General features: G+C 57.8%; 1 protein-coding gene across 1 annotated transcript in view; it reads left to right on the forward strand.

The window, feature by feature from the left end:
• Nucleotides 1–1,060: 1,060 nt before the first annotated feature.
• The window catches only part of PEA15 (proliferation and apoptosis adaptor protein 15), a 49,180-nt gene continuing 27,026 nt past the window's right edge, over nt 1,061–23,214 (forward strand). Inside the window, exon 1 of the mRNA XM_060261445.1 lies at nt 1,061–1,078. The gene's annotated coding sequence lies outside the window, so the exon portion shown is untranslated. The remainder of the gene's footprint in view (nt 1,079–23,214) is intronic.

Consider the following 23,214-nt stretch of genomic DNA (forward strand, 5'->3'; position numbering starts at 1 on the left):
AGCCCAGAGGGAGACCCGGCAGGCCAGGTGCCTCCTGCTCTTAAGGAGCCCAGGCTCAGCAGCCCAGCCTGTAGGTGATGGCTCCCTGGAGCCAGATCCAGCTAGAATCCCTAGGGAAGTGGGAGCCCTCCTCATCAGCAGGGTGGCAACTGAGCCTTTTTGCAAGCAACTCAAACGATGCTTGAGAGCAGGGCTGCCCTGCCAGAGGAACTGCAGGGGGATCGGAGTCTTGAGGGGCATTCTAACACCCAAGAAGGAGGTTGTTCCTGCCACATTAGCATCCTCCAGTGTCTTCTCCCCCCACAACAGACACCCTATGAGGTGGGTGGGGCTGAGAGGTCTCTCACAGCAGCTTTCTAGGACAACTCCTACGCGAGCTCTGGCTGACCCCAGGCCATTCCAGCAGGTGCAAGTGGAGGAGTGGGGAGTCAAACCCAGTTCTCCCAGATAAGAGTCCGCACACTTAACCACGACACCAAACTGGCTCTAGTGTGCTCTGGAGTCATTCTTCCTGAACTAGGACAAAAAATGTGTGAGCGGGAGGCTAAAAATCTGTGAGCTAGCTCACACTAACTCCGCTTAGAGGGCACACTGACTGCCAGCCATTCAGCACAACTGGGGCTGCCCTCCCCACCACTCTGTGTAGCAGCCCCACAGTCCTTCCTTGAGGCCTTGAGTGGAGTTGTGGGTCTCTGGGTGGAGCCCCCCCCCCCTCCGGGCGTAGTGTCCCCCCCCTCCCCAGCCCGCCATCTCCAAGTGGGGAAAGAAGAAGCTGAAGGCGCTGAGCCAAGGCAGCCCCCACCCCACCCCCATTCCTCCTTCTCTTTTCCCAAAATAAGCCGGGGGGGGGGGGAGGCTGTGTGTCTGCGTGTGCAGAGAGAGACCAGAGTTGGCTCCGATCTGAGCAGAGAGAGAGAGCGCGCGAGTTCCTCCTTTCATTCTCTTTCAGTCTCCCTTCGCAGACAAAAACGGATTTCCTGCTGCATTCCTGGCAGGGCTGGGAAGGGGGGGTCCAGCAGCTACAGCTTTCCTCAGCTGGGGAGACGGGGAGGCCCAGAGCAGGTTCTGCAGGCAGCAGGTAAGGAGCCCCCCCCCAAAAAAGACACCTGTGGCTGCTGCTAGGAGAGAGGCAGCAAGACAAGGGGATGCGAGAAGCATCAGCCCATTCACTGCCACAGGAGGTGGCGGCGGCTACAAGCACAGACAGCTTCAAGAGGGGACTGGATAAACATCTGGAGCAGAAGTCCATCAGTGGCTCTTAGCCACAGCGTATTGTTGGAACTTTCTGGAGTAGTGAGACTCTGTCTTCTTGCTGCTTGGGGGGGGGGGCACAGTGGGGGGGGTGCTTCTGGAGCCCTAGCCCCACAGGTGGACCTCCTGACGGCACCTGGGTTTTTTGGCCAGTGTGTGACACCGAATGTTGGACTGGAGGGGCCACTGGCCTGATCCAACATGGCTTCTCTTATGTTCTTATGTCTGGGGCGGTGGTGCTCTATATTCTTGCTGCTTGGGGTGGGGGGCACAGTGGGGGGGCTCCTGGAGTTTTGGCCCCACTGATGGACCTCCTGATGGCACCTGGGTTTTATGGCCAGTATGTGACACAGTGTTGGACTGGAGGGGCCACTGGCCTGATCCAATAGGGCTTCTCTTATGTTCTTACGTCTGGGACAATGATGCTCTGTATTCTTGCTGTTTGGGAGGGGGCACAGTGGGGGTGGCTTCTTGGGTCCTGGCCCCACTGATGCACCTCCTGATGGCACCTGGGGTTTTTTGGCCAGTGCATGACACAGAGTGTTGGACTGGAGGGACCATTGGCCTGATCCAACATGGCTTCTCTTATGTTCTTATGTCTGGGGTGGTGGTGCTCTGTATTCTTGCTGCTTGGGAGGGGGCACAGTGGGGGGGGCTCCTTGAGTCCTGGCCCACTGATGCACCTCCTGATGGCACGTGGGGGTTTTTGGCCAGTGCGTGACACAGAGTGTTGGACTGAAGGGGCCACTGATCTGACCCAACAGGGCTTCTCTTATGTTCTCTGATGTTCTTATGACCGCAGGGGATGGGAAGGGGGCAGGCAGGGCCCACCTGAGGGGCAGGAGGAGCTCTTTTGCTGGCTCCCCATCCTCTCAGGCAGGCCCCCGAACTGGGTGCCCTCAAGTCACAGCCGCCTTCTGGGGACCCCCTCTGGGGCAAAGAGGTGGTTTCCCCCTGGCTTCCTCTGCCCTGTGACCCCGGACTCCCTCGGGGCCTCAAAGCCATGCTGAGCTGGTGAGACGAGGCCAGACGGGCAAGAGGCATTGAGAGGGGCCAGCCCACGCCTGCCTCCCTGCAGCAATTCCTGGGTGGTGGTCTCCAGCCCCGCCCCAGGGCTTCCCCTCTCTGGGGAGAGCAGGACTCTGGCCTGTGGCCTGGCGGTCAGAAGGGCCCTCCAGTTGCAGGTGACTTCTGGCCAGCCCTCCTCCTGGTGTTTTCAAGGCAAGAGGCAGGCAGAGGTGGTTTGGGGAGAGACAGTGGCTCAGTGGCAGAGCATCTGCTTGGTAAGCAGAAGGTCCCAGGTTCAGTCCCTGGCATCTCCAACTCAAAAGGGTCCAGGCAAGTAGGTGTGAATAACCTCAGCTGGAGACCCTGGAGAGCCGCTGCCAGTCTGAGTAGACAATACTGACTTTGATGGACCTAGAGGGGTCTGATTCAGTAGAAGGCAGCTTCATAAGTGTTAGGGAGGGACGGTGGCTCAGTGGTAGAGCCTCTGCTTGGTAAGCAGAAGGTCTCAGGTTCAATCCCCACTGGCATCTCCAACTCAAAAGGGTTCAGACAAGGAGGCGTGAAAAACCTCCGCTGGAGACCCTGGAGAGCGGCTGCCAGTCTGAGGAGACAAGGCTGACTTTGATGGGCCCAGGAGGGTCTGATTCAGTAGAAGGCCGCTTCATGTGTTTGCCCTGGCCTGCCTCTCCGCCGGGTATTCCTTGGGGGTCTCCCACCCAAGCCCTGCGGAGCTTCCAGGCTCTGACTGGATCCCGGCAGGCTGGGCTCTTGGGCTGCTCTGGCTCCCCCAAACTCTGCCCAAAGGCCGATGTCCAAGAGGCTGGCTGAGGGCCAGTGTCCCGCCTTCAAAGGCTCTTGGAGCGGGGGTCCTCTCAGCCCGCCTCACCTGCCCGAGGGGGAGGGGGACATCTGAGCCTGGCCCTCTCTCCCAGGCCTGCAGGCACCGCCACGCCCGCCCGCCTCCCCCAGCATCGCCTGGAGCGCAGCCTGGGTCACGCGGGGGACTTCCCGGGGGGGGGGGCGGCCCAAGCGGCGGCGACTTCCCTTCCTGCCCCCCCCCCCAGCCTGCAGAGGGACTGCCCGCCTTGTGCCAGCCAGCCTGGGCACCAGCAGAGGCGGGGGGGGGGGGCGCTGGGGCCCTCCTGCTTTCACTTCTCCATCCTTGGCCCCTTCCGGGGGGGGGGGGGAGACACGCGCTGCCTTCCTTCTCCTTCTCCTTTCCGCACAGCCCTTGGAAGGCCTCCCGGCAACTGTCGAGCGCGAAGGGGCTTCCCGGCCAGGGTAGGGGGCTGCTGAGTTCGCAGGCATCCCAGCGCGCCCACCCGCCCGCCCATCGCGTCTCCGCAGGCGCGGAGGAGGCTGCTTAGCCCGGTGGGCATCGCTGCGGGGCCCCCGGCGGGGAGAGGAGAAGCGGGAGGGGAGCAGGCCGGCCTCGCCCTCGGGGGGCTGGGGGGGGGCGCGGGGCGCGCTCGGGCCTGGGAGGGGGGGGCGGGGGCGGCAGAAGCGCCAGGCGGCTGGACTCACTCGAGCCGCTGACATCACTCGGCGCGCAGGAGGAGGAGGAGGAGGAGGAGGCGGCGGCCTTCTCTTCCTCCTCCTCCTCCGCCGCCGCTGCCGCCGCCCAGGGTGGGCCGGGCCGGGGCCGGGCCGACGGAGGGAGCGCCCTTCTCGCCGCCGTCGCTTTCGCCCAGCCCTCCTGCTGCTGCTGCTGCTGGCGAAGGCGGCCGCCCCTCTCCTGCGCGCCTCGCCTCGCCTCGCCTGGCCAGCCGGCCCGCCCCGTCGGGGAAGGAGGGAGCCGCCCTTCGCCAGGCCGGCCTCGGGGCCCTCGCTGCTCGCCGCTCTTCCGCCGCCGCCGCCGCCGCCGGTGAGTGGGTCTGCGCGCCGCGCCCGGGTCCCCCGCCGCCTGCCTGGGGCTCTCTGCACATGCTCGGCGCCCGCTTCCCAGAGGGTCCCCGGCGCTGCTGCTCAGGGGAGGGGAGGGGCGGCCTTCTCTGGCCGGGCTCTGCTTCGGCGCCGCCCTCCTCCCTGCCCGCTGCACTGCCGCTGGCCAGGGAGGCTCGACGCCGCCCTCGTTGTGGCCCGCAGTCGGCTTAGTGGCGGCGGCTGGCGGAGTGGCGTCTGGGGCGTTCCGGATCTCGTCCCAGACGGCGCGGCTCTTCGGAGGACCTGACCCCGCCCCGGTGGGTCCTGCTGCCTGCCGGCCGCGCTGGAGCGGTGGGGGGGCCCAGGACCCTCCGGAGAACAGCACAGGCCCCCCTCGCTTGGCCCCCTCCGGGATCACCCCCCGCCCACCCCTGGAAGTGAGGCTGCCTCGGCCGTCCTGCCCGGAGCGGGGGACCCTGGCTCTGCCCCAGAGCTCCTCCTCTGGTGGGTCGGGGGGGGGGGGGGGCAGCCGCTGGTGGGGGGGGGGGGTCCGTCGGGCTGAGCCCTTCCACTCGGCTGGAGCTCAGGAAGGCAGGGCGGGGGGGGGGGGGGTTAGTGAAGTCCTGTTTCTCCTCTCCCCCCCCCCCCGTGCTTTGAGGGCGCCGCCGGCCCTGAAGGCTGCCCGCTCCCTTGCTGTGAGATAGCCGGCCGGGCGGGCAGCCTCTCGCCTGCTCGGGGGACGACGAAGCGCTTTTGCACCGCGGGCAGGGGCAGGATTCTTGCTGCCCTTCTCTCTGCTGAGCCGGCCGCAGCGGCCGCGGGGCTCTCCGAGGGGAGACCGGACTAGACGTGGCCCCGCTGGGCCCTGAGGGGGCGAGCCTCCCGCCCTCTCCTCCTCCTGCTGCGTCGTCCCTCGGGGCTGCTTCCTGGGGGGGGGACAGCTCCCCCTCCCCCCCCGCCCAGAGCAGTGGGGCCAGGGAGGAGGGAGATGGGGGGCGCTGTCCGCCGCAGAGATGGATGCCCCCCTCGGCCCCTCCTCCCCGGCAGCCGGCCCCATTTCCCGCGCGGTTCCCTCTCCCGCATGAGTCACAGCCGCCGCGGAAACTCCCTCCCGGGCCAGATGGGGGGGGAGGGGCTGGAGGCAAAGAGGTGCTCCTGGGCGCCCCCCCCCCCGGGGCTGTGCGTCCCTTTGGGCCCGCTGAAGAGCGGCGGGGGGGTGCTGCTCACCAAGGTCCCCTCCCAGCGGCAGAGTCCGGCGAGCAAGAATTCTCCTGGGCGAGCCACTGGCAGTCAAGTTGGGAGCTCTTCATTGGCTGGGGGCCATCTTTCCCGAGCTGAAACAAAAATGCCTGAGCTGGAGGCTAAAAAACTGTGAGCTGCCTCACACTCACTCTGCTTAGAGGGGACACTGATGCCCACACAGGCAGGTTCTGGGCAGAAAAGTGGGCACACATCCGCTGACTGGCTTTTAAAAAGAAGCAGGAAGGTTGTAGCCCTACTGGCCATGGGGATCTCTTTGGAAGGGGGGGGGCAGGCCAGGGTCTGCCGAAGGGCGGAGGGAGGCCAGAAGCAGGCGCTGCCAAGGGAGGGTGTTGCTAAAGGAGGGGGAGGGGCCACTGTGCTTTGGGGAGGGGCTGTCGCTTGTGGGGTGTGGCCAGCCTCTGTGGCCACCTGCTCCTCTGCAGGGGGGGGGGGAGCTGCTGTCGGCTGGTGGGCACGGGGTGTCAATGAGGCTGGCATGACAAGCTGGCAGCCAGGCTTAGTGCCAGAGGTGAGTTGGGAGGGAGCCCTCTGGCTGACCCCCAGGGAGGCTGTTGGGGCCTGGGCTTTGCGCTCATGCCCTGAACCTAGGAGAGCTGCTCACTGCAAATGTGGCTGACTCTGGGCTGCCTCTCTTAGCACAAGGCATCGCTCAGGATTGCTTTGGGAATAAAATGGAGGAAAGAAGAACCATGCAGTGGCGGGGCTGGGGGGGAGAAGGAGAGAAGGGAGAGAGAGAGAGATTCCCGGCCAACCTAATTTTTTGCTCTAAGGAGTGTGGATTCCTCACCTTGCCCTCATTTTATTTGAACAGCAGCCTCCATCTCATGCTCTCTCTGCAGTCTTTATAGCTTGCCCCTCCTTGAAATGTGAAACAAAGTTAGAGCCCAACAGAGTTGGAAGGGACCTCCAGGGTCATCTAGTCCAACCCCCTGCACAATGCAGGAAACTCACAAACCCCTTCCCCCAAATTCACAGGATCCTCATTGCTGTCAGATGGCCCTCTAGCCTCTGTTGAAAAACCTCCAAGGAAGGAGAGCCCACCACCTCCCCAGGAGGAAGCCTGTTCCACTGAGGAACCTCTCTAAACAGTTATAGAATCATAGAATTGGAAGAGACCTCCAGGGCCATCTAGTCCAACCCCCTGCACAAGGCAGGAAACTCACAAATCCCTCCCCCTAAATTCACAGGATCTTCATTGCTGTCAGATGGCCATCTAGCCTGTTTAAAAACCTCCAAGAAAGGAGAGCCCACCACCTCCCGAGGAGAAAGCCTGTTCCACTGAGGAACCGCTCTAATGGTCAGGAAGTTCTTCGTAATGTTGAGCTGGAAACTCTTTTGATTTAATTCAATACAGGTAGAGGGTGAGCAGTAAATTAGCACACAACAGAATGAAGATGCTGAGCAGATGCAAGGACCAACAGGAATAAGAAGCTTAGTTTATATGGTTACCAATGTTCCCTCTGAACTGCAGAGTCTTGTGAGCAAGAATTCTACTTTGTGAGCTCCTGGCACTAAAGTTGTGAGCTCCTGCATAAATAAGTGTGCTCTGGGATCATCCTTCCTGAGCTGTGTGTGAGCTGGAGGCTAAAAATCTGTGAGCTAGCTCACACTAACTCAGCTTAGAGGGAACACTGATGGTTACCGTTTGAGTTTAATTTGGGGAAAACATGAAAAAATGAAATGTATCAAAATTGGGAAGTGATGGGCAGATGTATCCTCAACTGTGGAGTGCTGAGAGTAATTAGCGGAGGCCCTGCTGTTACACTCCATCTGTCTCCTCTCAAGCACGGAGGTGACTTTACAGCATCTTCCTCTTTGAAGGGGGGTTGTGTAGAGTTATTTCCCCTGTCCCCAGACCAGAGAAGTATATTCCAGTCTACCGTTTCAAATTACATTTCATTCTACTATTCACTGTGTTACATAACAATCTGTTATTTCAAACAAGAACAAAAATGGCCCCTGGGGGGGGGGGTTGGTGAGAATACAGAGGCAAGGGCTGAAAGCATTTAGCGTATACAGTAAGATAAGAATCCAATATCCCTGCTAAATCCTGGGGGGAGGGGGGGGCTATTCCGAGTGTTATAATGACTTGTAGTTGAGCAATTCCCATTTCTAATCTGTCCCTGAATTTCTGTTGTAATAAAACAGCTATCCACTGAAGTGTTCCCCTACAGGTTCCTCACTCTTGTGATTCTTGATGTCAGATTTGTGTCTATTTCTCCTTTGGCATAGAGTTTAACCTGTTTGATCTGTGTAGAAAACTGAAGGGTGTTGTTGGCATTTCATGTTAGCAGATGAGCAAGTGAGTGAGCCTGAGATGGTGTAGGGATTGTGTTGTCTGGGTGCATAACACGGCAGCAAAGTTGGCTTCTGGGTTTATTGCAAGCTCTGGTACCAGCATCCACCTTCAAATCAGATGTTGCATTATTGTGGGTGAGGAGTTGTCCGAGATTGGGGGGCTGTTTGTGAGCAAGAAAAGGTTTGCCCCCCCCCAAGAAGCAGTTGAGAAACAGGCAGTTGCCCTCCCCCCTTCAAAGAAGAAGATGGTGTAAAATCACCTCCATGCTTTGGGGGGGGGGGGGAGAGATGGAGTGCAATGGCAGCCCCTCCCCCATAAATTACTCTCAGCATTCCACAGTTCATCTGCCCATCAGTCTCCCAAGCACCAAGAAGACAGAGCATCACTGGGGAGGGATGGTGGCTCAGGGGTAGAGCATCTGCTTGGTAAGCAGAAGGTCCCCGGCATCTCCAACTAAAAAGGGTCCAGGCAAATAGGTGTGAAAAACCTCAGCTTGAGAACCTTGAGCGCTGCTGCCAGTCTGAGCAGACAATACTGCCTTTGATGGACCGAGGGTCTGATTCAATATAAGGCAGCTTCATATGTTCCAGTTTTGACACATTTATTTCCTTCACTATGTCTCCCCCAAATTAACTCCCCCCCCCCCCAAAAAAAGAATAGTCATATAAACTAAGCTTCTTATTCCTGTTGGTCTTTGCATCTGTTCAGCATCTCCATTCTGCTGTATGCTGGTTTACTGCTCACCAGCTGCCTATATGTATGGACTGGTAACTTCCAATACATCATATCTGAAGAAGTGAGCCTGCACATGAAACTTATACACATAATAAGGGCTTTTTTCATAGCAGGAACTCCTTTGCCTATCAGGCCTCACACCCTGATGTAGCCAATCCTCCAAGAGCTTACAGGGTTCTTAGTAGAGGGTGTACTGTAAGCTGCAAGAGGACTGGCTACATCAGGGGTGTGTGGCCTAATAGGCAAAGCAGTTCCTGCTAGGAAGAAGAAGCTCTGCACATAATGAAACTCTTGTCAGTCTCCAAGGTGCCCGACTGGACTCCGGCGTTGTTCTGCTGCTTCAGGCTGACACGTCTGCCCACCTGAATCTGTTGCTGCAGGGGGAACAGAGGAGAGTTTTAGCCATATTCTCCCCCCCCCCCCCCACACACACACACACTCACACTACCAGTCTGGAGTTTCAGCCGGAGCTCTGGGAGATATGATGGAGTTGTGCTGAATGAGGCCTCGAGGGTACGCCAGACATCAGAGAAGCCCTGTTGGATCAGGCCAATAGCCCACTTAGTCCAACACTCTGTGTCACACAGGGGCCAAAAAACCCAGGTGCCATCAGGAGGTCCATTGGTGGGGCCAGGACACTAGAAGCCTTCCCGCTGTGCCCCCCCCCCCCCAAAGCACCAAGAAGACAGAGCATCAGTGCCCCAGGGAGAGAGTCCCAAGGATACCCTGTGGCTAAGAGCCACTGAGGGCCTGCTGCTCGATCAAGCCCAGAGTGGAGCCTGCCAGGCTATAGGGGTGGGGGGCTGCTGCTAGGCTGCTCCTTCCCCTTGCAGGGCCAGGCCAGGCCAGAGGAAACGAAGCAAGGGGGGGGGGGAGATCCGCGTGCTTGTGGCAGCCTGCTTGGGAGGCCGCCGTTGCTGTGGCGCGCTCGCCGGGCCCCAAGTGCCCAGAGAGGCTAGGGAGAAGCTGCCCACCCCCACCCCGCCCCCCGCCTCTCTCCAGGCCGGCAGCAGCTCCCCTCCCTCCCTCCCCTCCCCTCGCACCACATTCCTGCAGCGGCGGCGGCGGCGTCCAGGAATCCTGATTCATCCTCGGGCTGCTGATCCAGCGCTCTGGCGGGCGGGCGGGGGGGGGGGGGCAGCGCCGCCGGCATCCTGCTCTCCCCTCCCCCCCCCCCGCAGAAGCAGCTGGGCCTTGCTGGGCGGCAGGCGCTGGCCCCGGGCGGCAGGGGCTGCCCATTGTCCTCCGGGGCTCTGGGCGCGGCGGCACAAGAGGGCCATTGTCCGGCCCCCTCCCCCCCCCCCCGGGCAGGCCTGGCCCGCTCCCCCTTTGTTTGCCGCCAGCCGGACATTCCAGGGGGAGGGGAGGGGGGAGGGCGCATCCCCCCCCCGCTCCTTGCTTTGGGGCCAGGGGGCCCCTCCCCCTCTCCCACACTGGCCCCGCCCCCTCGGCCTCGGAGGGCGGGGCTGGGGCTTCCCGACGCGTGGGGTCCGAGCTCAGCTGGCCTGCGTGGTGGTGGCCCCGCGGGGGGTGGCGGAGGCGGCAGAGCAGAGACTCCGCTGGGAAGAGCTGCTCAGCCGGTTGGAGCTGCTGCTTTGGCCTTCCCCAGTCCTCCCCCGGGGGCAGGAGCGATGGAGCGGGCAGGCGGCAGAAGAGGCCTCAAGCGGGGAGGGGGGCTCGGGTTTGGGGAGCCCTCGGGCTGCACCGCCCTGGCTGGAGAGGAGCCGAGCAAGGGGTGCGGGGGGGGAGGACTGGTGCTGCGCAGGGGTCTGCACTTAGCAGCCGACCTTCGTCGCCTGTGGCCGGGGCGGGGCACAACTCTCTCTTGGCCTGGCCTTCCTCTCAAGGCCGGTTAGAGTTGCAGCAGCCAAGCGGGGGCCAAGACCGTGGAAGGGATCCGGGAGGGCTTTGCCGTCTCCTGGGCATGGAGCAGGGGGCACTGGGGAGGTAGGTGTGTGGAGGGGGAGGGTGTTTGGGAGTTACCTGCATTGGGCAGCGGGCTGGACTAGATGACCCTGGAGGCCCCTGCCAACTCTGTGATTCGAGAATTCAGACCTGCAGCTGGTGGGAAGGAGGGGGGCGACCCCCAAGGTGTCTTGCAGTGGGGCTGGACTGGGCAGGGCGCAGAATTGAACGGCCTGTAAACAAGGACTTGGGAAGCAGAGGGGGGGTATGCTTTGCCCCCCTCCAGGACAAGGTTCAAGGCAGGAGGGCTAATCCGGAGCATTAGGGAGACCTTGGACATTGGCTCCCTCTCTGCAGAAGCCAGACCCTCCTCGGCCTCTCTTTTACTGGCTTCTGTGGTGGGGGAGGGGGGAGGGAGTGTTCTGCTGCTCCCAGATCCTGATGTTGTCCCACCTGACACCTGTGGGGTGAAGGGAGTGGGAAACAAAGACAGGATGAGGTGGGAAGGAAGGAGGAAGGCGGCTGGGGAGAGGGCAGGCGGCCAAAGGCTGGGGGGGCGGCTCTCCTCTTTCTTCTCCTTGTGGCTGTTTCCCGAGTCCCACTTCCTGTGCTGACAGCTTGGGGTGGGCTGAGGGGGTGGGGGCTGTGCTGTACCCCAGCCGGTAGAGACAGGACCTGCCTGTATTTACACCGCCCCACAAGGAAAGGGAAGCGGGGCCACCCTGGTTGGAGGTGCTGATTGGGAGCCTGTTTCCACATGGGTTATGATGGGTTAAAATCATAGAGTGCGAAGGGATCTCCAGGATCATCTAGTCCAACCCACTGCACAATACAGGAAACTCACAAACACCTCCCCCCCCCCTGCACATATCCCCAGTAGCCCCTGCTCCATGCCCAGAGGATGGCAAAAATCTCCAGGATCTCTGGCCAAACTGGCTTGGAGAAAAGTATCTGACTGACCCCAAAGTGGCCTGGGCGTGTAAGAAAGGGCCATGAGAACTAAGCCCGGATGCAACCTTTCCTGCCCTCCTTCTCATGATCTGACTGATTCACAGGATCCACATTGTGGTCAAATGGCCATCTAGCCTCTGTTTAAAAACCTCCAAGGAAGGAGAGCCCACCGCCTCCCAAGGAAGCCTGTTCCACTGAGGAACCGCTCTTAACAGTAATAGAATCATAGAATTGGAAGAGACCTCCAGGGTCATCTAGTCCAACCCCCTGCACAATGCAAGAAACTCACAAACACCTCCCCCCTAAATTCACAGGATCTTCATTGCTGTCAGGTGGCCATCTAGCCTCTGTTTAGAAACCCCCAAGGAAGGAGAGCCCACCACCTCCCAAGGAGGAAGCCTGTTCCACCGAGGAATCGCTGTAACGGTCAGGAAGTTCTTTCTGATGTTGAGCCGGAAGCTCTTTTGATTTAATTTCAACCCATTAGTTCTGGTCCTACCTTCTGGGGCCACAGAAAACAATTCCACACCATCCTCTATATGACAGCCCTTCAAGTACTTGAAGATGGTGATCATATCACCTCTGCCGCCTCCTCTCCAGAGTGTTGGACTGGAGGGGCCATTGGCCTGATCCAACAGGGCTTCTCTTATGTTCTTATGTGACACAGAGTGTTGGACTGGAGGGGCCACTGGCCTGATCCAACAGGACTTCTCTTATGTGACACAGAGTGTTGGACTGGAGGGGCCACTGGCCTGATCCAACATGGCTTCTCTTCTGTTCTCCAGCTCAATTCCATCAAGAGAGGTTTCAAGGGGCAGGGCAGTTATAACAATCAGTCTGTCACAGTCTGTTAATTCACTGCCCCAGGAGGTGGTGGCGGCTACAAGCATAGCCAGCTTCAAGAGGGGATTGGATAAAAATATGGAGCAGAGGTCCATCAGTGGCTACTAGCCACAGCATGTGTGTTTGTGTGTATTTTGGCCACTGTGTGACACAGAGTGTTGGACTGGATGGGCCATTGGCCTGATCCAACATGGCTTCTCTGATGTTCTTATGTGACACAGAGTGTTGGACTGGAGGGGCCACTGGCCTGATCCACCTGGGCTTCTCTTATTTTCTTATGGGACACAGAGTGTTGGACTGGAGGGGCCACTGGCCTGATCCAACAGGGCTTCTCTGATGTTCTTATGTGACACAGAGTGTTGGACTGGAGGGGCCACTGGCCTGATCCAACAGGGCTTCTCTGATGTTCTTATGTGACACAGAGTGTTGGACTGGAGGGGCCACTGGCCTGATCCAACAGGGCTTCTCTTATTTTCTTATGGGACACAGAGTGTTGGACTGGAGGGGCCACTGGCCTGATCCAACAGGGCTTCTCTGATGTTCTTATGTGACACAGAGTGTTGGACTGGAGGGGCCACTGGCCTGATCCAACAGGGCTTCTCTTATTTTCTTATGGGACACAGAGTGTTGGACTGGAGAGGCCATTGGCCTGATCCAACATGGCTTCTCTTATGTTCTTATGTGACACAGAGTGTTGGACTGGAGGGGCCACTGGCCTGATCCAACATAGCTTCTCTTATGTTCTTATGTGACACAGAGTGTTGGACTGGATGGGCCACTGGCCTGATCCAACATGGCTTCTCTTATGTGACACAGAGTGTTGGACTGGAGGGGCCATTGGCCTGATCCAACAGGGCTTCTCTTATGTTCTTATGTGACACAGAGTGTTGGACTGGAGGGGCCACTGGCCTGATCCAACATAGCTTCTCTTATGTTCTTATGTGACACAGAGTGTTGGACTGGATGGGCCACTGGCCTGATCCAACATGGCTTCTCTTATTTTCTTATGTGACACAGAGTGTTGGACTGGAGGGGCCACTGGCCTGATCCAACAGGGCTTCTCTGATGTTCTGTCACTTTCCATGACAGAGATGCAAGTCTCTTCCCCCCCCCCCCCCCCGCCCGCTTCCTATGGAGATCTCTGCATTTCCCCTTCTGTCTCTGCAACGAAAGAGGCTGGAGATTTGCTTCTTTTTTTGGAGATAAATAGAATGAAATGAATTTGCTGACAGGAAAAACAAAACAAGCACAGAAAAAGGCCGGAGTCCTCGTGGGGTGGGGGGGAGAGGTGGCACCTGAGATCCCAGGGCCGGGGGGGGGGGGGCTGAAACAGGCAGCCGCTTGGGTGGAGGGGGGCTTCTCTTTCCTGGCTGCCAGCTGGGCAGAGGGAGGGGCTTGTTGGCCAGTTGGACTCCTTTCCATCCTCCAGGCGGGGGGGGGGGGACTTGCGCTTTGGAGGGGGGGCAGCGTCTGCTTGGGGGGAGGGGCTGGGGGGCATGACATTGTTTGCAGGCTTTCTTGTGTTTGTGGGTCAGAATCCGCAGATTAGTTTCATCCCGACTGCCTTGAACCTCCTGCAAAGACAGCCCCGCAAGGCCCAAAGGCACTCCCTCCCTCCCCCCCCACCTTCGGACTGCTGCAGAGGCCCCCTTGGGAGGGGAGGTCAGGGGCCGGCCCAGATGCTGCTCAGTAGGGAAGGGCCCAGGGTCCCAGCAGGGCCTGCCCCACAGCTGGCTTCCAAGCCTCGTGACCCACTTGAGGGGTGGGGGGTAGCACCTCCAGCTGGGGAGCCATAGTGGTCCTCCAGCAAGAGCAGCGGGGGGGGGGAGGTGTCCCCCCCAGGACAGTCCACTCCACTCTGCCAGGCTTCCCTCCCTCCCTTCCTGCTTTTGCGGCGGCAGCTGGGGGGGGGGCTGTGAGGAGGGGGGTGCTCCTTCGGCTGGGTGGGACTTGGCACGGAGAGGCGGCTCTGGCGTGGGTAAGGTTGCCAAGTCCAATTCAAGAAATACCTGGGGACTTTGGGGATGGAGCCAGGAGACTTTGGGGGCGGAGCCAGGAGCAAGGCTGTGACAAGCATAACGGAACTCCAAAGGGAGTTCTGGACATCGCATTTAAAGGGACTGCACACCTTCCTTCCATAGGAAATAACAAAGGATAGGGGCACCTGCTTTGGGCGCTCGTAGAATTGAACCCCCTGGTCCAATCCTTTTGAAACTTGGGAGGTACTTTGGGGTGAAGCACTGGATGCTATGCTGAAAATTTGGTGCCTCTACCTTAAAAGACAGCCCCCCAGAGCCCCAGATACCCTCAGATCAATTCTCCATTATTTCTCCCTAGGGAATAATGGAGTGCCCAGCAGCCATTTCCCTCCCCCTGGCTTTCTGATGACCCTGAAGCGGGGGAAAGGCCTCCAAACCGGGGGATCCCCTGCCCCCACCTGGGGATTGGCAACCCTAGGCGTGGGGCTGCCCTTGGAGGAGGCCTCCTGGCTTCCTGCCCCGCAGCCGTGGAGGAGGGCGGGTGCAGCAGCGGGCCTGGTTGGGCGGCCCCTTCTCTGGCCGGCCCCCTCCCTCCCCTCTTGCCGGACCCACCGGCCGAGGGGGCTGGGCTAGCGGGGGGGGGTGCATGGGGGTGGGCTGTCCTCTGGAGGGGCGGGAGGGGGGCATCTCTCTGCGCAGGGCGGCCATCCAGCCTCCTCCTCTGCTCTCACCTGCTCCCCGTCGCCCCCCCTTGGGGTCTCAGCCGGCCGCCCTGCCTGCCTGCTGGGGGGGAGGGGGCAGCAGCAGGAGCACCCCTCCTCCGGGGCGGGCCAGGCCAGGAGAAGCCCCCCTGCCGCCCCCCCCCATGCTGCTGCCAGGGCGGGTGAGCATCAGGCGCCATCGGGGGTGAGGTGGGGGGGGGGCGCTGTGGCTGCCCAGCTTTCCTGGCTTGCCTTGGCCCGCTCCTGCTGCGACCACTGGGCGCTGCTTCCCTTGGGCTGCTGCTGGGTGCTGGGCTTCAGCGCCCCTGGCCCCTTGCGCAGGGCTGGGGGCTGAGATGGGATCAGGGAGTCCAGGCCTGCTGTTCCCCGCGGCTGCCAGCTCACCCAGCCCCTATCCTGGCTGCCCTGCCGGGGTCCCCTTCTCCCCCACCCCCGCCCGCCCGCCCGCCAGAAGGGTTTCTGCAAAGGATGGCTGGAGCGATGGCTGCCTTCCCCAGAGATGCCACCGACCTCCTCCCCCCGTCCCCCTCCCCACTGTCTTTTTCCCTCGGCCTGTGAGAAAATATTCTTGGCAGGACTTGAGGGGAAATGATGGCTCTCATCACAATTCCTGCCCCCCCCCCCCCTCTGCTGCGCCTGCAGAATCCCTCCTTTCCATGAATGAGCCCCCCCCCCTCATGCATATGGATGGCTGCTTTTTGCATCTCAGCCCTGAATGGGGAGGTTTTCCTTTATTTATTTTGTTTAGCCCGCCTGGAGCCTTCCTCTGGCTTGCCACTCCCCCCACCCCCCACCCTGGGGGATGAGCTCATGGGTTTCCTTCCCCAGGCCCATCAGTCAAGGGCAGGCTCACACGTCCCCTGCAGAGGCTGAGAGGAGGGGGTGGGATTGTCAGACCAGAACCAACGGGTTGAAATTAAGTCAAAATGAGTTTGCAGCTCAGCATTAGGAAGAACTTCCTGACTCAGTGGAACAGCTTCCTTGGGAGGTGTGGGTTCTCCTTCCTTGGAGGTTTTTCAACAGAGGCTAAACGGCCATCTGACAGCAATGAGGACCCTGTGAATTTGGAGGGGGGGAGGGATTTGTGAGTTTCCTGCATTGTGCAGGGGGTTGGACTAGATGACCCTGGAGGTCCCTTCCATATGATTCCATGGCAGGTTCCCCAGTGGAACAGGCTTCCTCCTCAGGAGGTGGTGGGCTCTCCTTCCTTGGAGGTTTTTCAACAGATGCTAGATGGCTATCTGACAGCAATGAGGATCCTGTAAATTTAGGGTGAGGAATTTGTGAGTTTCCCATTGTGCAGGGGGTTGGACTAGATGACCCTGGAGCTCTTTTCCATGATTCTATGACTGTTAAGAGCAGTTCCTCAGTGGAACAGGCTTCCTCCTCGGGAGGTGGTGGGCTCCCCTTTCTTGGAGGTTTTTCAACAGAGGCTAGATGACCATCTGACAGCAATGAGGATCCTGTGAATTTAGGGGGAGGGATTTGTGAGTTTCCTGCATTGTTCAGGGGGTTCGACTAGATGACCCTGGAGGTCCCTTCCATATGATTCTATGACAGGTTCCCCAGTGGAACAGGCTTCCTCAGGAGGTGGTGGGCTCTCCGTCCTTGGAGGGTTTAAAACAGAGGCTAGATTGCCACATGACAGCGATGAAGACCCTGTGAATTTAGGGGGAGGCATTTGTGAGTTTCCTGCATTGTGCAGGGGTTGGACTAGATGACCCTGGAGGTCTCTTCCAACTCTAGGACTCTGTGACTTTCACAGAAGGACTTCGGATGATCCCGTGATGCTCCCAAGTTTTAAAAACGGGTCCATCAGCTTTAATATAAAATCCACCAGCCTTAATATAAAAGGTTCCAGGTCTAACCATTATATTCCCTGATTCGAGTGTGTTTCTTTGTGCAAAGCATGGTTCTCAGCTGCACGTGCAAGCTTACCGTGCAAACAGGGTGCTTGGTTCACCGGCTGCAGTGGCATCCTTTCCGGGAAGAGCATGGCAGGTTCCCTCTTTCACCCCCCTCCACCCCGCTCTGCAGAGGCTCGGCCTCAGTTGGGGGCGGCCCTCTCTGGCCCCCCTGGAGGGGGTTCTTCTGGAGCTCCAGGGGAGATGCCGGGGGCAGCAGCAGCATGCCCCCAAAGCCCAAGCGGGGCCTGACAGTTGCTGTGGGTTTTCTGGAGAGTTCAGGCTTTGGCAATGGAGAGGCGGTTGGAAAACTCTCCGAAAGGCTGCTCAACACGGCCCCAAACACTGTGGGGCTTCCTCCCCCCCCAGGAAATCTTTTGCTCCACAATTTGCCCGGTGGGAGGGGGAGTTCCCCCAGCCTGCCTGCAAATGCCAGAGTTCAGTCCATGAAAAGAATCCCTTCCTTGATGACCAGTTGGCTGGAGTTCAGTTCGGGGCTCTTTCACTGGCTTCCAAAGCCCGTCGTCAGCAGATTCAGCCTCCTGCAGGATTGGGGGCCAGATGAACTGAGGGGGGGGGGGGGCAGCAGTTGGCAAAAAGCTTTGCGGTCACACAACAGGCAGGCATTCTGAGGGCAGGGGGGCATCCTTCAGCTGGTGATTCCTAAGGTACTCTGGCCTCAGGGGAGCCGCTGCCCTTTCCTTGGGGAGGGGCTCTGACTCAGTGCTGGAGCCTCTGCTTGGCAGGCGGAAGGCCCCGGTTCAATCCCCGGCAGCATCTCCAGTCAGAAGGACCAGGCAGGAGGTGAGAGGGAAGACGTGCACCTCAGGCCCTGGAGAGCGTCTGCCAGTCTGAATAGCTAGGACTCCCTTTGATGGCCTGATCTGGTTTCAGGCAACTCTGTGGGTTCCTGCGTCCTGAGGAAGGGGTGAGGTGGAGTGTTTAGGTGCTCCTGACTAGGTCCTTCCTTCCCTGGAGAGCCATTTTGGTGTAGTGGTTAAGTGTGCGGACGCTTACTTGGGAGAACAGGGTTTGAGTCCCCACTCCTTGAAAGGGCAGCTTCTGTCAGAGCTCTCTCAGTCCCACCTGCTTCACAGAGAGTCTGTTGTGGGAGAGGAAGATAAAGGAGATTTAGGCCGCTCTGAGACGCTGTCCTTGAAAGGGCAGCTTCTGGGAGAGCCCTCTCAGTCCCACCCACCTCACAGGGCGTCTGTTGTGGGGGGAGAAGATATAGGCGATTGTAAGCCGCTCTGATTCAGAGAGAAGGGCAGGGTATAAATCTGCAGTTCTTCCTGCCTGCCTGCTTTCCTTCCTTCCTGCCATCCCTCCCTCCAAGTGGGAGAAGGAAGCAGTGGTGATGGAGGCCCCAGATGTGAGGCAAGGAAAGAGAGATGGTGTGTGGGGGGTGATGGGGAAGGAAGAGGGGGGAGCTTTGTGCTGATTCCCCTCAGGGTTGTCTGGGTTTGAGCTCCACAGGGAAGAGGAGAGGGGGAAGAGGCAGCAGTGTTGGGGGGGGGGGGAGGCAGGTTTCCCGGTCATGATTGGAAGGAGGTGAGAGGAGGGGATGGCAACACCGAGTCCTCCCAGTTTTGGGCATCAGGAGCAGCTCTTCCTGCCAGCTCCTCCTCCTCCCAGTGGCTGCCCTGGGGTCCCCGGGCGATCTGGGAAGTGACCGGGCAGAGAGACCTGCTTGTGACCTCCAGGCATCTCCTGGGCAACCAATGCTTGGATTTTGTAATTATTTGAAATGCTTGTGTGCTGCTTTCCCCCCCAATTAGGGCCCTCATGGCAGTAGCTGGTTGAAAGAGATTAAAAATGCAGGGTTTAAAAGCAGGCCAGGCACCTCACACTCACAGTTTCACACAAACGAGGAGGAGGCCCAGTAAGGCCAGTTTGGTGTAGTGGTGAAGTGTGCGGACTCTGACCCGGCAGGGCTGGGTTGGATTCCCCACTCCTCCACATGCGCCTGCTGGTGTGACCTTGGGTCAGTCACAGTTCTCGAAAGAGCTGCTCTCATGAGCAGTCCTCTCAGAGCTCTCTCAGGACCACCCACCTCACAGAGTGGCAGAGAGGAAGGGAAGGAGATTGTAAAGAATTCTGAGACTCCAGATGAAAGCATGAGATATAAATCCATCAGAGGTCCACTGATGGACCTCTGCTCCATATTTTTATCCAATCCCCTCTTAAAGCTGGCTATGCTTGTAGCCACCACCTCCTGTGGCAGTGAGTTCCACATGTTAGTCACCCTTTGGGTGAAGAAGGACATCCTTTTATCCATTTTAACCTGTCTGCTCAGGAATTTCATCGAATGCCCACGAGTTCTTGTATTGTGAGTAGGGGAGAAAAGTACTTCTTTCTCTGCTTTCTCCATCCCATGCATTATCTTGTAAACCTCTCTCATGTCACCCCGCAGTCGACATTTCTCTTCTCCTCCTCCTCACAAAAAGAAAAGGTCTTCACTTGCTGGAATGCAGTGATCAAGGCAGGACAGATTATGGAGACAGAGTTCCATAAATTTGGTGCCACGACTGAGAAGGCTCCAGCCATCTGCCCCCAGACAGCAAGGGCACCCAAAGAAGGGCCTGGCTGGAGCAGCCAGGGAAGTTCTGATGGGAGAAGGTACTCCTTGGGGCATAGGGGCTTAAAGGTCAGTATCAGCCTATGGGATTTGGCCTGGGTAGCCAGTTTAGATGAAACAAGTGGGGAGTGCTGCGGTTTCTGTGACCCCCCTCCTGCTGGCGTTCTCTCTGCAGTGTTCTGCACAAGCTGTAGTGTCTGGACAGTGTTCAAGGGCTGGCCCCACGCAAGAGTGCATTGTAGTAATCTAATCCAGATGTTAGCAGGGCGTGTAGCAGATCTTTCTTAGGAAAGGCTGCAGTTGGGACATCACTAGAAGCTGGCAGGAGGCCTGGTCCAGTAGTACCCCCAGGATATGAACCAGCTCTTTTAGGGGGAGTACAGCCCCCTCCAGAACAGACCCTAGATTAGTCCTTCTGGACACCAGGAACACCTCTGTCTTAGAATCATAGAGTTGGGAGGGACCTCCAGGGACATCTGTCCAACCCCCTGCACAAGGCAGGAAACTCACAAACCCCTCCCCCTAAATTCACAAGATCTTCATTGCTGTCAGATGGCCATCTAGCCTCTGTTTAAAACCTCCAAGGAAGGAGAGCCCACCACCTTCCAAGGAGGAAGCCTGTTCCACTGAGGAACTGCTCTTAACAGTCATAGAATCATACAGTTGGAAGGGACCTCCAGGGTCATCTAGTCCAACCCCCTGCACACGGCAGGAAACTCACAAACCCCTCCCCCTAAATTCACAGGATCTTCATTGCTGTCAGATGGCCATCTAGCTTCAGTTGAAAAACCTCCAAGGAAGGAGAGCCCACCACCTCCCAAGGAGGAAGCCTGTTCCACTGAGGAACCGCTCTTAACAGTCATAGAATCATAGAATTGGAAGAGACCTCCAGGGTCATTTAGTCCAACCCCCTGCACAATGCAGGAAACTCACAAACGCCTCCCCCTAAATTCACAGGATCTTCATTGCTGTCAGATGTCCATCTAGTCTCTGTTTAAAAACCTCCAAAGAAGGAGAGCCCACCACCTCCCGAGGAAGCCAGTTCCACTGAGGAACTGCTCTTAACAGTCATAGAATCCTAGAGTTGGAAAGGACCTCCAGGGTCATCTAGTCCAACCAGCTGCACAATGCAGGAAACTCACAAACACCTTCCCCTAAATTCACAGGATCATTGCTGTCCAATGGCCATCTAGCCTCTGTTTAAAAACCTCCAAGGAAGGAGAGCCCACCACTTCCCAAGGAAGCCTGTTCCACTGAGGAACCACTCTAGTGGTCAGGAAGTTCTTCCTAATGTTGAGCCGGAACCTCTTTTGATTTAATTTCAATCTGTTGGTTCTGGACCTACCTTCTGGGGCCACAGAAAACAATTCCACACCATCCTCTAGATGACAGCCCTTCAAAGACTTGAAGATGGTGATCATATCACCTCTCAGCCGCCTCCTCTCCAGGCTAAACATGCCCAGCTCCTTCAACCTTTCCTCATAGGACATGGTCTCCAAACCCCTCACCATCTTCATTGCCCTTCTCTGGACCCGTTGCAGCTTGTCTAGATCCTTCTTAAGATGCAGCTCCAGTTTATTGCTCCTCACCCAGTGCAGAACAGCCCAGCTAAAACTCTGCCTGACCTCAACCCGTCGTTTCATATAAATGTTGGGAAGCCTGTGGGGACAAGGTGGGGCCTTGTGGGACCCACACAGACCATGAATTCAGGAATGGAAGAAGCTGTTAGGAGCAGGGGAACTGACATCCAGTGGGCGCAGAAAGCCCTACAAAGCTAGACTGGGCTGGTGGCTGAGAGAGAGGAGCTGATGGCCGACCCAGATCCGACAGACGGCGGAGAAGCAATTCGATAAATCGAAGGCCCAGATCAGATCCCAGCGGGTGGAGGAGGGAGAGACCCTCTTTCTAGGGCAGGGGAAGGCATTCCCTGCTGCCCTCTCTCCCATCAGGCAGATCCCCCCCCACACATGAATGGATCTGCCAGGAATCCGCTCTGCTCCAGCCTGAGGGATCTGAGTGAGTCAACAGTGTCCCCTCTCATTATAATATCGGCGGCTGTCAAAATGTTGTGATCAAAGCTGAGCGTTTATCATGAGGGTTTATTTAGGTTTGGGGTTGCACTGTGCAAAATGTGCTTTACTAACATACTGGGGTAAATGATTATCTATCTGCAACCACCCGTGGGACTATTAGCTACAGTTTATCATTGGAACTCTCTGTCTGGGGCAGTGATGCTCTGTATTCTTGTGCTGGGGGGGCAACAGTGGGAGGGCTTCTAGCCCCACTGGTGGGCCTCCTGATGGCACTTGGGGTTTTTTTGGCCACTGTGTGACACAGAGTGTTGGACTGGATGGGCCATTGGCCTGATCCAACATGGCTTCTCTTATGTTCTTAGGAGACACAGAGTGTTGGACTGGATGGGCCATTGGCCTGATCCAACAGGGCTTCTCTTATGTTCTTAGGAGACACAGAGTGTTGGACTGGATGGGCCATTGGCCTGATCCAACAGGGCTTCTCTTATGTTCTTATGAGACACAGAGTGTTGGACTGGATGGGCCATTGGCCTGATCCAACATGGCTTCTCTTATGTTCTTCTGTGACACAGAGTGTTGGACTGGCTGGGCCACTGGCCTGATCCAACATGGCTTCTCTTATGTTCTTATGAGACACAGAATGTTGGACTGGATGGGCCATTGGCCTGATCCAACATGGCTTCTCTTATCTTCTTCTGTGACACAGAATGTTGGACTGGATGGGCCATTGGCCTGATCCAACAGAGCTTCTCTTCTGTTCTTATGTGACACAGAGTGTTGGACTGGAGGGGCCACTGGCCTGATCCAACAGGGCTTCTCTTCTGTTCTTATGAGACACAGAGTGTTGGACTGGATGGGCCATTGGCCTGATCCAACATGGCTTCTCTTATCTTCTTCTGTGACACAGAATGTTGCACTGGATGGGCCATTGGCCTGATCCAACAGAGCTTCTCTTCTGTTCTTATGTGACCCAGAGTGTTGGACTGGAGGGGCCAATGGCCTGATCCAACAGGGCTTCTCTTATGTTCTTATGAGACACAGAATGTTGGACTGGATGGGCCATTGGCCTGATCCAACATGGCTTCTCTTATCTTCTTCTGTGACACAGAATGTTGGACTGGATGGGCCATTGGCCTGATCCAACAGAGCTTCTCTTCTGTTCTTATGTGACACAGAGTGTTGGACTGGAGGGGCCACTGGCCTGATCCAACAGGGCTTCTCTTATGTTCTTATGAGACACAGAGTGTTGGACTGGATGGGCCATTGGCCTGATCCAACATGGCTTCTCTTATGTTCTTATGAGACACAGAGTGTTGGACTGGATGGGCCATTGGCCTGATCCAACAGGGCTTCTCTTATGTTCTTATGAGACACAGAGTGTTGGACTGGATGGGCCATTGGCCTGATCCAACATGGCTTCTCTTATGTTCTTCTGTGACACAGAGTGTTGGACTGGCTGGGCCACTGGCCTGATCCAACATGGCTTCTCTTATGTTCTTATGAGACACAGAATGTTGGACTGGATGGGCCATTGGCCTGATCCAACATGGCTTCTCTTATCTTCTTCTGTGACACAGAATGTTGGACTGGATGGGCCATTGGCCTGATCCAACAGAGCTTCTCTTCTGTTCTTATGTGACCCAGAGTGTTGGACTGGAGGGGCCAATGGCCTGATCCAACAGGGCTTCTCTTATGTTCTTATGAGACACAGAATGTTGGACTGGATGGGCCATTGGCCTGATCCAACATGGCTTCTCTTATCTTCTTCTGTGACACAGAATGTTGGACTGGATGGGCCATTGGCCTGATCCAACAGAGCTTCTCTTCTGTTCTTATGTGACACAGAGTGTTGGACTGGAGGGGCCACTGGCCTGATCCAA

The sequence above is a fragment of the Heteronotia binoei genome, chromosome 1 (assembly GCF_032191835.1).
Source record: "Heteronotia binoei isolate CCM8104 ecotype False Entrance Well chromosome 1, APGP_CSIRO_Hbin_v1, whole genome shotgun sequence".
Taxonomy (NCBI): Eukaryota; Metazoa; Chordata; class Lepidosauria; order Squamata; family Gekkonidae; genus Heteronotia; species Heteronotia binoei.